This window comes from Erythrolamprus reginae, chromosome 1 (assembly GCF_031021105.1).
Source record: "Erythrolamprus reginae isolate rEryReg1 chromosome 1, rEryReg1.hap1, whole genome shotgun sequence".
Classification (NCBI taxonomy): Eukaryota; Metazoa; Chordata; class Lepidosauria; order Squamata; family Dipsadidae; genus Erythrolamprus; species Erythrolamprus reginae.
Genome location: NC_091950.1, coordinates 412246275 through 412259720, shown reverse-complemented (window position 1 = coordinate 412259720; position 13446 = coordinate 412246275). Strand labels below are relative to the sequence as shown.

The 13446-nt window shown below is 40.3% G+C and overlaps 2 protein-coding genes across 3 annotated transcripts in view; one reads left to right on the top strand and one right to left on the bottom strand.

The window, feature by feature from the left end:
• Nucleotides 1-8601, bottom strand: part of LYRM9 (LYR motif containing 9) — a 95131-nt gene extending 86530 nt beyond the window's left edge. The window contains exon 1 of the mRNA XM_070735257.1: nt 8580-8601. The gene's annotated coding sequence lies outside the window, so the exon portion shown is untranslated. The remainder of the gene's footprint in view (nt 1-8579) is intronic.
• Nucleotides 1-13446, top strand: part of NLK (nemo like kinase) — a 152082-nt gene that overhangs the window by 6404 nt on the left and 132232 nt on the right. The gene's annotated exons all lie outside the window — the stretch shown is intronic.

The following is a 13446-nucleotide window of genomic DNA, read 5'->3' as shown; positions in this document are numbered from 1 at the left end:
GAATGCCTGTGGACTTTCCATTATCCTTTGATAGAGCATGTAGGAAAAGAAACCTAAATTATTGAGTGCTTGTTCTGAAATATTACACTGCCTTGTAATGTTTATATTTGTATGACATTATTCAATAGTTTGAGATAATTATAGAATTATACACTGCTGTGGTGTGAGTGTTTGCTTTTGTTTAAATGTTTATATTAAATGCTTATATTAAGGACGCTAAAAATGTTCAAATGCCAAGGTATAGTTTGTTTCAATGAACTTTGAAAAAGGCTAAGGTAAAAAAATTGAAAAAAAGATTGCTGCCATTTTTTTACAGTCTCAAAAGCAACAAGAAAGATTCCCATTTTGAAGACTCCCTGGGTAGGATTAGTGTAGGCACTTCCATTGTAGTCTTCTGTGTTGTAGTTGAATGGCTGGTGTTAATATTGGATCTTTTGTTGCACACTGTTTTTCCAGCTCACTGATGTAGTGAATCAGTCTTAAGCTGTTACAGCATGATGTTTTGACAGTTCTTCACATACAGTTGACTCTTGCTGGTCAACTGAGTGAGTTGCTAGAGTATTCTCTTGGTTTTGCTATTAGCAATTCAACCAGAAGGGAGGCAATATTGTATACAGTATGAAAAATTTCCAGTTATTTATAGTAGTATAGATCACATTTCACTATTTGTGTTTCAGAATAAGCTAAAACAAAAAGGCAGGTGTAGTTTTAGCTTGCTATTTTCTAATTTATAAAAGTTATGTTAAAAATAAAACAGGTGGTGCAGTCACTCAATGGTTAAGGTGCTGGGCTTGTCGGCTGGAAAGCTAGCAGCCCAGGTTTGAGACCCGAGTGCCACACAACGGGGTGAGCTCCTGTCCTCATCCCAGTTCCTGCCCGCCTAGCAGTTTGAAAACATGCAAATGCAAATAGATAAATAGGTGGGAAGGTAACAGCACTTCATGATGACAATGAAAATGTCTTTGGACAGTCCAGCTCAATAACCTTGAAATGGAGATGAGCATCACCCCTTATAGTCAGCAATGACTAGCAGAGTAAAATCCGCAGGGAGTCTATCTTAAAAAAATGGAGAACTTTATTGGTATAAGAATAGGAATATTAATAGTAATTTAACGAAAGTCTACACCAATTTACTTGAGGTTTCATTGATTAGAAATTTTGCCATGAAATCTTTTTCTTAAAATGAAGCAGGCTGATATTCACAATTCTAAAATGCTAAAAAAAACTTTTGAAAGCTATATTTAATAATGTTTATTAAGAAGATAATATTTTGGAGAATATGATGCTCCTGATAGCACTAGTGAATTCCTTCTGATGGAGAAAGCAACTTTTTAAAAGGATTGACTATTAAAATTTGTGGCCTTTGTGCACTTTATAATAGTACGTTAAAGGCTAATCCTTTGGTAGGAGTTGCTTTGATTTACTTTTAGGAACTTCAGAAATGAAACTTTTCCATCATCTAGCCCAATAAGGATAGTCCTTAGTTAGCAATGGCAATAGGACTGGAATTATTGTTGCTAAGCAATGTGGTCATAGAGTGGGACATCCTGTGACTGTGCCACCTAACAATGACCATTCTGGCACCCCCAGTAACCATTATTAAGCACAGCACCATAGTTCATTAAGCAAAGACCTCACATGATCGATCACCTTTGTGATTTCTTGCCAGCTTCCCCCTTGATTTGTGGGAAACGGCAAAAAAAATTGCAAATGGTATTTTTATATTTGATCCTTGATGAATGGACCTATGCCACTCAGACCTGAAATACACAGTCTGGGGGTTTTCTTGACTCAAAGAACAGGTGGCAGCAATGGCCATAGCATCTTGTTCCCCAGTTATGCTGATTCCTGGGATGTGAAGTCCTGCTCATGGTCAAGACTCATGCCTTAGTCATGTCCCAGTTGGGACATTTATATCTACTTATATGCCACCCCAAGTCCCCGGAGAGGGGTGGTATATAAATCTAATAAATATATAAATAATAAACATGCAGTATGTGTGGCCGCCCCAGAAGACCATCTGGAAGCATCAGTTGGTCCAGAATGCAGCAGCATGGATAATTATGTCACACCTGTGCAACATCACTACTCCACAAGCCGTACTAACTTTTAGCAGGCTTTGGGTGCAACTCAAGATGCTGATTGTCACCTTTAAAACCCTACAGAAGTTTATTTATTTATTTATTATTTATTAATTGCATTTGTATGCCGCCCCTCTCCGTGGGGTTAGGACTTGGTTACTTGGAACCACCTTAGCCCAAGAACATCTGTCCCACTAGTTTTCACAAAGACGAAAGGTTCCTTGTCTCCTTTTTTAATGTTTTGTCACTAAGAAATATGCTTTTTGAGTGGAACAATCTCTACCCCACCCTGTATATAACAGTCCACAACTCTGCAGATAAGACTTAGTTTTCCCCAATTGTTTGAGGCTACCTGAGTGGAGTTCCCTTATTATTGTTCTTTTTTAAAATTATGGTGCTGATCACCATTTCATATTCTATAATGTGTACGTTTTTATAATACAGTGATCCCTCGATTAGCACGGTCTCGATTAGTGCGAAACGCTGCAACGCGGTTTTTCAAAAAATATTAATTAAAAAATACTTCACAGTTTTTTTGCTATACCACGGTTTTTCCCACCCGATGACGTCATACGTTATCACCAAGAGTCACTTCTCTGTCTCTTTCTCTTTCTTTCCTGTCACTATGCTTCAATCATTTTCTCATTTCTCTTTTTTCTCCCCTTTTTTCTATCATTTCTCTCTCTCTTTCTTCCTCTCTCACACTCTCTTCCTCCCTTCTCTCTCCCCCCCTCCACTTGCCCACGAGAAGAAAAAAAGCAACCTCTGCCGGGCAGCTCCCCTTGTGCCCCCGCTTTGTGCCTGCCTCTTTTGGGGATTTCTTTTTCTTTTCTTTTTTGCGCTGGCAGCGGGAGCTGTTGGGGAGGGCTCTGCCGGGAAGGCCTCTCAGCTGCAGAGCCGAATGGGGGCAGAGGCAACAGCGGAGCCCGGCGCTGGGGCCATGCGAGGCTGTTCATCCAGGGGGGCGTGGACTGGCAAGTCGCCCTCCTTTCTCTCTCTTTCTCAAGATCGCTTGCCGCTTGCCGCTTGCCTATTGCAGCGAAGGAGGCGAAGCAAGGCTCCAAGCTGCAAAGCGGCAAGCGGCAAGCGATCTTGGAGTTTCCCCTTTGCCTGGGCGGCAGGAAGACCAAGGGAAGGTTCCTTCAGCCGCCCAACACCTGATCCGCTCCGCAGCGCGGCAGCAGCGAGGAGCCGAAGATGGGGTTTCCCCTTTGCCTTTACCCCATCTTCGGCTCCTCGCTGCTTCCGCGCTGCGGAGCAGATCAGCTGTTGGGCGGCTGAAGGAAACTTCCCTTGGTCTTCCCCGCCGCCCACACGCAAACTCCACCATCTGCGCATGTGCGGCCATGAAAAAAATGGCGCACATGCGCAGATGCTGGTTTTTACTTCCGCATCCAGTATAACGCGGAAATCGGTTAGCGCGGGAGGTCTTGGAACGTAACCCCCGCGCTAACCGAGAGATCACTGTATATGTTTTTAAATTATGTGGTACTTTTAAAGTTATGTTTTGTTTTCACCATGTTGTTTAGTTGAATAGCCATGAATTTAATTTTAAAAATAAATAAATGTATTTCTTTCCTAAGTCTGTTATTTAGGAAAATAATAAATAAAATAGAAGAACTACTGTATTTAATATTAGACATTTAATATCTTTAATATATTTCCAATTCAATTTATTTTAAAAATGATTTAGAAGATTTTATCCTACTTTTCTATTAAAAATACTGAAACAGTGTCAAGGAAATATTTGCATAACCTCTCTTTCTAAATCATAGTTTAAAACTAAACACAATATCTAACACTTCTGGATTTTTTAGTGGTAAAATTTAATCCTTAGTAAAACATTCATATGTTAGAGTTGACCCGCTTTACATGTTCTTATACCAGCAGAGCAAGTGCAAATGAGTATTTAATATGCATATACAGTAGTCCCTCGCTATACCGCACTTCACCTACTGCGGCTTCACTTCATCGCGGGTTTCTGAGGAAGCCGATCGGCAGATTTAAACAGCCCGCCGAACTCGATCGGCAGGTTTTTTAAAAAAAAAAAAATAAATCTAAAATTGTAAATACTGTATTTAAATACTGTATCTAAAATAAATACTGTGTGGGAAGGGTTTATAAACACTTAAAACAATGAAAACTTACCAAACAATTACAATATAAATACTTAAATAAGTACTATCAGTCGATAAATTCCCCATCGCGGATTTCACCTATCGCGGCCAGGTCTGGAATGTAACACCAGCGATAGGTGAGGGACTACTGTATTACTGTTAGAGAGGTACATACTTTATGCACAAAAATTCGTGTTTAAGTCCGACAAAAGGAGTCTATTTCAGTGAAGTAAATGGCAGTATCTACATTCCTTATTCTTTCTTTTTCATATTATTCTACTAGTTAAAAAATAAAATTCTAATTTTAAACTTGTCATTCTTTAAACTTTTTGAGAGACACAATTCTTTAAGACCGGATTTTGGTTTTGAAACTTATCGTATGTGTTATAGTAAGATAAAGCATGCCTATGGTAATAATATGTAGTTGCAGTTGAAGCTGACCCCAGAGCAGAATGTTCATTGCTATCAAATTAAGCCAGCTTGTCTTTTCCCTCCAATAGTACTGGTAAAATGATGGGTTCTTTAGAATGATCTTCGAGCATAAGTGTTATACACATTATAATTGAATCAATGGGTTTTCCAAGGATTGAGCATCCTACTGCTACTGAATTGAAAAAAACAACTTGTTTTGACTAGGTTTAGTTTGTGCCTCTTCTCTGTTTAAGGTGTCACAAATACAGTATATTAGCTCAAATTTACTACCTTGTTTTTGCACTGAAAAGATTAGTTGATGCTTCCTTATGCTATTTTATATTGGCTGCAATAAATTGCAACGAATTGTAGATAGTCTCTACCATAGTTCCCTCTAAGCTGAGCAGTGAGCAATCGCTCACTTAAAAATCATCATCATCTCAGAGTTTTCCAAACCTGCCCAGAAGCCGAGAGGGAAAGAGTGAGAGGGAAGGAGAGAGAGAGGAAGAGAGAGAAACAGATAGAAAAAAGAGAGGAAGGAAAAGAGAAAGAAAAAGAATGGGAGTAAGGAAGAGAGAAAGAAAATCAAAATCTAGTTTGAAACTAGCTCAACTATTTAAGTGGCATTTTGATATTGATAGAGTTGCCCTGTTATGAGCTCACTGTTATAGACACACAGTACAGTATTTTATTTTGAAATTCTCTGAGGCAAAACAGGGTGGGTTTTTTATTTGTTTGTTTGTTTATTTATTTATTTATTTATTTTTCTGTGCCGCCCAGTTCCGAAGGGACTGCCGCTCAGACACTATACTTCCCCCCCCCCCAAAAAATAGAGGGAACACTGGTCTCTACTACATGAATCATTTCAAAGGCAATAATTCTAAAAAGTGTTAAAAGAGACCCCCCCAAATGCTGGAAAAGTTACTTGACACCCACTTTCTAAATTACCTGTAAGTGAAGATAAAAGTTTTTGAAATCTGTCTTATCAGAGACAATCAACTAAGACCCTCCACATATTGATGAAATGCAGCTTTCATCATCTTGGCAATTTAACATGGCTGAGGTTTTCATTTACCAATATTTAGAGTTCTATATATTGTCTAATTCGGATTAATATTTTCAATAGATACTTGATTCCACAGCAGATTCCATTATTCACTGACCTTGTTAAGATTCTTGTGGAGGATGTGTTCACATTTCAGTTATTCAAGCATAAAATGCTATGGAAATACTATATGAAAGCATTGTTTTGGTAAAGTTTTTTTAAAACACCAGAACTGCTTGATTTAAAAAGCCCATTGCTTGTTGATTTCCCTTCTGAATCATTTTTTAATTTTCTACAGTTTAGGGTTTAAAAAAATATAGATTATTCGCCCTGGTTTTCAGTAGCAAAGTGCCAATTTGGTGTAGGGATTAAAACATCAAGACTAGAAATCACCAAATGGTAAGATCTAGATCTTTGTTGGTCACAAAGCCATTTGAGTGATCTTGTGCTGGCCATTTTTCTCAAAAAAAAAGGGGGGGGCAGTGGTTAGTCAAAACCAGAGGTCTCCAAACTTGACAACTTTAAGGCTTGTGGACTTCAACTTCCAGAATTCTCCAGCCTGACTTGAAGGCAGGATTCTAAGAGCCAGTTTGATGTAAAGTAGTGGTTAAGGACTAGACTTGACACTGTGAGACCAAGAATTTTAGTCCAGTCTTAGGCACAAACCTAGCTGGCTCAACTTGGCCAGGAACAAACAGAGGCGCTGAATGATTGTACTATATGAATCAAAAAGCCAACACAGTCCTAGGCTGCATTAACAGAGGGATAGAATCAAGATCATGTGAAGTGTTAGTATCACTTTATAATCCCTTGGTAAAGCCACACTTGGAATACTGCATCCAGTTTTGATTGCCAGAATATAAGGCTCTAGAAAGTGTGCAGAGAAGAGCAATAAAAATTATTAGGAGACTGGAGGCTAAAACACATAAAGAATGGTTGCTGGAACTGGATATGTCTAGTTTAATGAAAAGAATGACTAGGGGTGATATGACAGCAGTGTTCCAATATTTCAGGGGCTGCTATAAAGAAAGAGGGCTAACTTATTTTCCAAAGCACCTGAGGGCAGGACAAGAAGCAATGAATGGAAACTATGGTACCCAAAGAGAGAAGCAACCTAGAACTAAGAAGAAATTTCCTGACAGAACAATTAATCAGTGGAATGACTTGCCCCCAGAAGTTGTGAATGCTCCAACACAGGAAATTTTAAAGAACATGTTGGACAACCATTGAGCGGGGTGGTGTGGGTGGTGTGGGGGGAGGGGGGGTTGGTCTAGAACAGTGTTTTTCAACCAGTGTGCCGTGGCACACTAGTGTGCCGCGAGACATGGTCAGGTGTGCCGCGAAGAAGGAAGCTCAGGTTCCGGTCTTGCAACTTTTTGCTGAGAGAGAGAGAGTGAGAGAGATAGAGAAAGAGGGAGAAAGAAAGCAAGAGAGTGAGAGAGAGAGAAAAGCAAGAGAGAGAGAGAGAGAAAAGCAAGAGAGAAAGCAAGGGAGAGCGAAAGAGAGAAAGAAAAGCAAGAGAGAAAGAAAGCAAGAGAGAGAGAAAAAGGAGAGGAAGGGAGAGAGAGAGAAATGGGAGGAAAAGGGGGAGGAAAAAAGAAATGAGAAAATAATTGAGACAGAGAATGAGAGGAAAGAGAGAGAAACAAAAGAAAGAGAGAAGTGACTCTTGATTTAAAGCATATGATAAAAAGCACCCAAAGAATAAGAGAGAAAACCCCCCCAGCCCTCACCTGTTTTTGTAAATAGTTCAAGAGTGTGTATGTATACACACACACACACAGCGGGGGAGGAGACAGTGATGGAAAAAGAGAGAAGTGTGTCTTAGGGTGTCATTTTGTGTCATTTTGGTTGGTGGTGTGCCCCAGGATTTTGTAAATGTAAAAAAATGTGCCGCGGCTCAAAAAAGGTTGAAAATCACTGGTCTAGAACAGAGGTCCCCAACCTTTTTTGCACCAGGGACCGGCTTTAAGCTAGACCAGTTTTCCATGGCCCGGTGGGGGGGGGGAGCTAGCTGTCAGCGGCGCCGTAAAAGGGGCGATCAAGAGAGGAATGGGTGAATGAATGGACGGAGGGTGGGAAGGAAGGAAAGAGGGAAGGGACAGGAACAAAAGAAGGGTGCAAAGGAAGCAAGGAAAGGTGTGAAAGGGGAGAGTAAGAGAGGAAGGAGTGAAAGAAGGGAATGAGGGAGGAAAGAAGGGAGGAAGGAAAAGGAAAGCAAGAAATGGAGGGAGGAAAGGAAGGAAAGAAAGAAAGAAAGAAAGAAAGAAAGGGGGAAGGGACAGGAACAGAGGAAGGAAGCAAGGAAACTTATGAAAGGGGAGAGTAAGGGAAGAAGGTAGGAAGGAGAAAGAAAAGAAGAAATAGAGGAAGGGAAGGTAAAAGAGAGAAAGAAAAAGAGCAAGAAAGAAAGCAAGAAAGAGAAAGAAAGAAAGAAAGGCAACTTCAAAGAAAGGCTCACTGAGCATCTCTCTCACTCTCTCTCTTTCTATCCCTCTTTCTTTCTTTCTTTCTCTTCCTTTCTCTCTCTCCTCTTCCTTTATCTCCTCTCTCTCTCTCTCCCTCTCTCTTTCTCTCCCCCCTCTCTCCCTCTCTTGCTATCTCTCCCCCCTCTCCCTCTCTCTTTCTCCCTCTCTTTCTCTCTCTCCCCCCCTCTCTTTCTCTCTCTCTCTCCCCCTCTTTCTCTCTCTTCTTCTCACTTTCTCTCTCTTGTTTTCTTTCTGTCTCTTTTGCTTTCTCTCTCTCTTACTCTTTCTTGTTTTCTTTCTCACGCTCTTTCTCTCTCTTGTTATCTCTTTCTCTCCCCCCCCTTTCTCACTCTCTCTTTCTCACTTTCTCTCTATCTTGCTGTCTGTTGCTCTCACTCACTCTCGTTCTCTCTCCGTTCTTCTCAGCGATGACGCGCACACGCCCTGCCCGCCTCACCTTTGCGAGAGCACTTTCGCCCCGGGCTCTCAGCAAGGGGGTTTGCAGGAGAGGTGGGGCCGGCGAAGGTGATATTGAATGTCGGGGGAGAACGGGCGGTTGCACGCGCTCCCTATCCCCCTGCTAGCCCACTCGGAATATTCAAAATAAGAAAAGCCTTCGCCGGCAAAGGTTTTTCTTATTTTGAATATTCCGAGTGGGCTAGCAGGGAGACAGGGAGCGCGTGCAACCGCCCGTTCTCCCCCGACATTCAATATCACCTTCGCCGGCCTCCGCTGAGGAAAGCCTTTGCCGGCATTTCCTCTCGGCGTCAAGGAGGCGCAGCGGCGGGCGGAGAGAGGGAAGGGGGGGGCAGCGGCGTCCCTCCTGGCCTTGGCGGGCCGCCCAACCCTCCCCACCTCCTGCAAACGCGGCGGGCGGCGGGGGGGAGAGCGAGGAGCCGGTTCCGGCGGGCGCGGGGCTTGGCTGGCTGGCGGGGGGAGCGCCGCTGGTGGTGCGGAAAGGCCGAGGGGGCCCTGGCGCCGCGGACCGGCTGAAAAGCCCCAACGGCCCGGTCCCGGTCCGCGGACCGGCGGTTGGGGACCTCTGGTCTAGAAGACCAAGGTCTCTTCCAGTTTTGTTATTTTGTTAATCAATTGACCAAAGAAAACAATACTAGCGACTATGGTTTTGTGGAAAAGTAATTACCTGTATTACTATTATAATTACATTGTAGCACAGAAAACAAAGCAGAGACTCTTTGAAGAAAATATATTGTCTGACAGTTATACGAAAACATTTAGATATTTTCAGAGAATGTCAGTTATGTTTTTACGGATCATGGCTGCATGTAAAACCTATGTTTCATTACTCAATGCACACTTTTCAACCATATAAAGTACTACTTCAAGCTTCTAAAGTACCATTTCAAAATGAAATAACTATGCCAAATGTCTGCATGTAGAACATTCTTATGTTTGTATGACGATGTAGCAAGTCCTTTTGTTGTCTGGAGCATTTAATGCCAAAGCAGGGTGATTTCCTGAATGACTGTGTCAGCTTGATCTGTTTGTTGCTTGGAGGGAAATTGTGGGAATGCCCAGGGCAAGCAATCCAGTTCCTTACAGAGCATGCGACAAACCAGTGAACACGGTGAACCTAACTTTTAAAAAATTACTCATTATTTTTATTACATTGCTTTGAGGCTATTTTGGTATTCCAAAATAAATGCCCTACTTGTATGACTTATGAGTTTCGACTTTCTTTAGGTTTCAGTACAGAGAGAAATCAGAAGCTTATTTCCTGTAAATGTGATCTAACTGAAATTTATTTATTTATTTATTTATTTATTTATTCGATTTTTATGCCGCCCTTCTCCTTAGACTCAGGGCGGCTTACAACATGTTAGCAATAGCACTTTTTTAACAGAGCTAGGCTATTGCCCCCGTAATCCGGGTCCTCATTTTACCCACCTCGGAAGGATGGAAGGCTGAGTCAACCTTGAGCCGATGATGAGATTTGAACTGCTGACCTTCAGATCTACAAGTCAGCTTCAGTGGCCTGCAGTACAGCACTCTACCTGCTGCGCCACCCCGGCTCATTGCTTGTCCATATGTAAATTTTGCTTAAATAATACTGAAATTCTATATGATTTTTTCTTTCTTGCTTCATGTAGGTTAATTATTTCACTATATTGATAAAGTTGTTGAAAAAAAATCTTCATTTCATGTCATTTTAGAAGGAATCAATGGATAGCCTGAGGAACTTGCAACTTAACCATTAAAATAATTCAGTGAGGTCCCAGTTCATAAATACCATGGCATTTCTAGGAACTTTCAATCCTCAATTGTTAGTTCTTTTAAATATTTGAATTAATTTGAATATTTGAATTAATTGTAATTTGCCTTAAACATTTTGTTGTTTATGAATAAAGAATATTAAATTAATCAAATTAATGTGAGGGTATTTTTCTCTTTTTGGAAAAACAAAGAATCTGGGTTGGCATTTTGTGCCAAATCATGGTTTACTTAATATGATTTGTCATAAATTGCAATTGAATGGGTTTACACATTTAGTTAAATCAAAATCAAATCTCATTATGGCTTAGTGCAGTGTTTAATTGAAGTCACTTTTGTATAAACTGAATTGGTTCTATTCACCAATAAGTTGATTTGTTAATATTTATGCAAATGTATTTTTAGGTCTAATGTTTAAAAATTGAAGAAATTATATTTTATTCTTTCAATTCCCCCACCTCTGCATTTTATTCCAGGGGTTATAGACAAGTCTTCATAAATGAGTCAGTGTTTAGAAAATATTTGTACAGGTCAGCCTCAAGACTAACCTGGTTGTTTTGTTCTTGCATAGCATTTGCAGGTCTTAATATTGTTTGTGTCTGTGTAATTGCATGTTGGCATTAAACACAGAAGTGATCCGATATTTGTTTCAAACCTTCTCAGCAAATGGTATGGTTGAACAGATTGTAACTGTATTGAGAATCAAATTCGACTCTCCATAAGATATTTATATTTCAAATGTGAATTATTTTATTTTAGGTTGATTCTTTCTTCTCTGTCATTTGCACTGAATATACATTAATTATTATTATTTATTAGGTTTGAATGCCGCCCTTCTCCGAAGACTCGGGGCGGCTCACAAGATACAATATAAAAAAATGCGTACAAACAAATCTAATTTAAAAACTACAAGCTAAAACCCCAATATATTAAAATCAATCAATCAACCAATTCAATCACAACCATACATCATATTTAATAGTCAGGGGGTCTAGATCTAATTGCCCCAGGCCTGGCAACATAAGTGAATCTTAAGACTCTTGTGAAAGGTGAGAAGGATGGGAGAAGGATGGGAGCAGTGCGAGGGAGCTGATTCCAGAGGGCTGGGGCTGCCACAGAGAAGGCTGGTTGATAGGACCTGGAGAAGGCCAACTCTGTGGGACATAACTGGCCTCTGGAATTCATGCGGCAGAAGGCAGTCCCTTAAGTACATTCACATTAACATGAAACTTTTAAAATTTGTCTCCTTGTTAATATACAGTACAGTGATACCTCGTCTTACAAACGCCTTGTCATACAAACTTTTCGAGATACAAACCCCGGGTTTAAGATTTTTTTGCCTCTTCTTACAAACTATTTTCACCTTACAAAACCATCGCCGCCACTGGGATGCCCTGCTTCCGGACTTCCATGTTTTTGTGATGCTGCAGGGGAATCCCAGCAGTGCAAAAACGGGTGCTTCGCTGGCAACGGAAGTCCGGAGGTGGGGTTTCCCAGCGAGGGGAGCCTCAGTGAAATTGCAGCATCGCAAAAACACAGAGGTCCGGAGGTGGGGTTTTGAGGACTTCGGTGTTTTTGCGATGCTGCGATTTCACTGATGCTCCCTTCGCTGGGAAACCCCACTTCCGAATTTCCGTTGCCAGCGAAGCACTCGTTTTTGCGATGCTGGGATTCCCCTGCAGCATCGCAAAAACACAGAAGTCCTAAGGTGGAGTTTCCCATGGAGGGGAGCCTCAGGGAAATCCCAGCAGCATAAAAACGGGTGCTTCGGCTGGCAAAAGGGGTGAATTTTGGGCTTGCACGCATTAATCGCTTTTCCATTGATTCCTATGGGAAACATTGTTTCATCTTACAAACTTTTCACCTTAAGAACCTCGTCCCGGAACCAATTAAGTTTGTAAGACAAGGTATCACTGTACTTGATTGAATCATTTGGATGATCCCATCCCCTACCATATATATGGAACTCTGATAAACAGCTGGTTTTAAAAAGAACCTTTTGGGGGGATGAAATGCAGTGCATTCATATTCTCCCAATAAATTTAACAAAATTAAGATATCTCATTTCTACAACTACAATTTATACCGTGCACAGCAACTGCCATGACATTGTAGGAATTCATTGGAGATCGTTTATGTTAACAATGTTGCTTTATGATCTGTTGTCTTGTTTCAGCCCAAGTGTTGTGAGAGCCACTGCTGGACTCTAGACAATTTTCAGTATTTTGTTTTGAGGTTTAGAATTGTCCTGACCTTGTATAAATAAGATCATTCCAGATATTATTGCTGAAATATAATCTAATATAAGGAATATAAGAGGGCCATAAGAAGAAGAAGCTGCTTCAACATGATGTTAATATAGTGATTATTAGGGGATGTCTCGGCATTTTCTACTGAGCTTAAGAATTATTGAGTAGTATAAATGTCATAGTTACATAGCATCTTATTTTCAAAGAGCAATGGGAAATTGTTTTCCCATCTTGGTTCAAAACAGGAAACAATATTTGTACAAATTCACATTCAGCAGTGTACTAAATTTTCCATAGTAGATTATTCACCTATTAAACTCAAGTGGCTTAACTTGTTTCAGTCATGCTGCATGCTGTTCTGAATTAATGTTTTGGGCAAAGTGATTTAGACTGATAATATTATTATTTTATTTATTTATTAGATTTGTATGCTGCCCCTCTCCGGAGACTTTTTGGGGTTTTTAAAATAAAAAATGAGATTATAAAACAAACAGAAATAGTGAAAAAGAGTTTGTTCTCAGGATAAAAGGAACAAGTTAAAAGGACACTTTTAAGCACCACATAGTATATTGATATATAGTAAGCATCATACCACGATACTCTTAAATAAATTTAAACTAATGGGGTGAAAGGACGTTTCAACTAGATCTTGCACTCTGTTTCCATTGTGAATTTCTTTTCCCCTAAATAACCCATTGTTTTAAGCATAATGACTTTTATATTTTTGTCCATGGCAATATCTCATCTAAGGATCTGAATGCCACATTATTTGAAAATTAAAATGCAGTGCCCTTCTTAATAATGTTTTAGGCAGGCTTGGCATCATTGATATTTCTTCTGAGA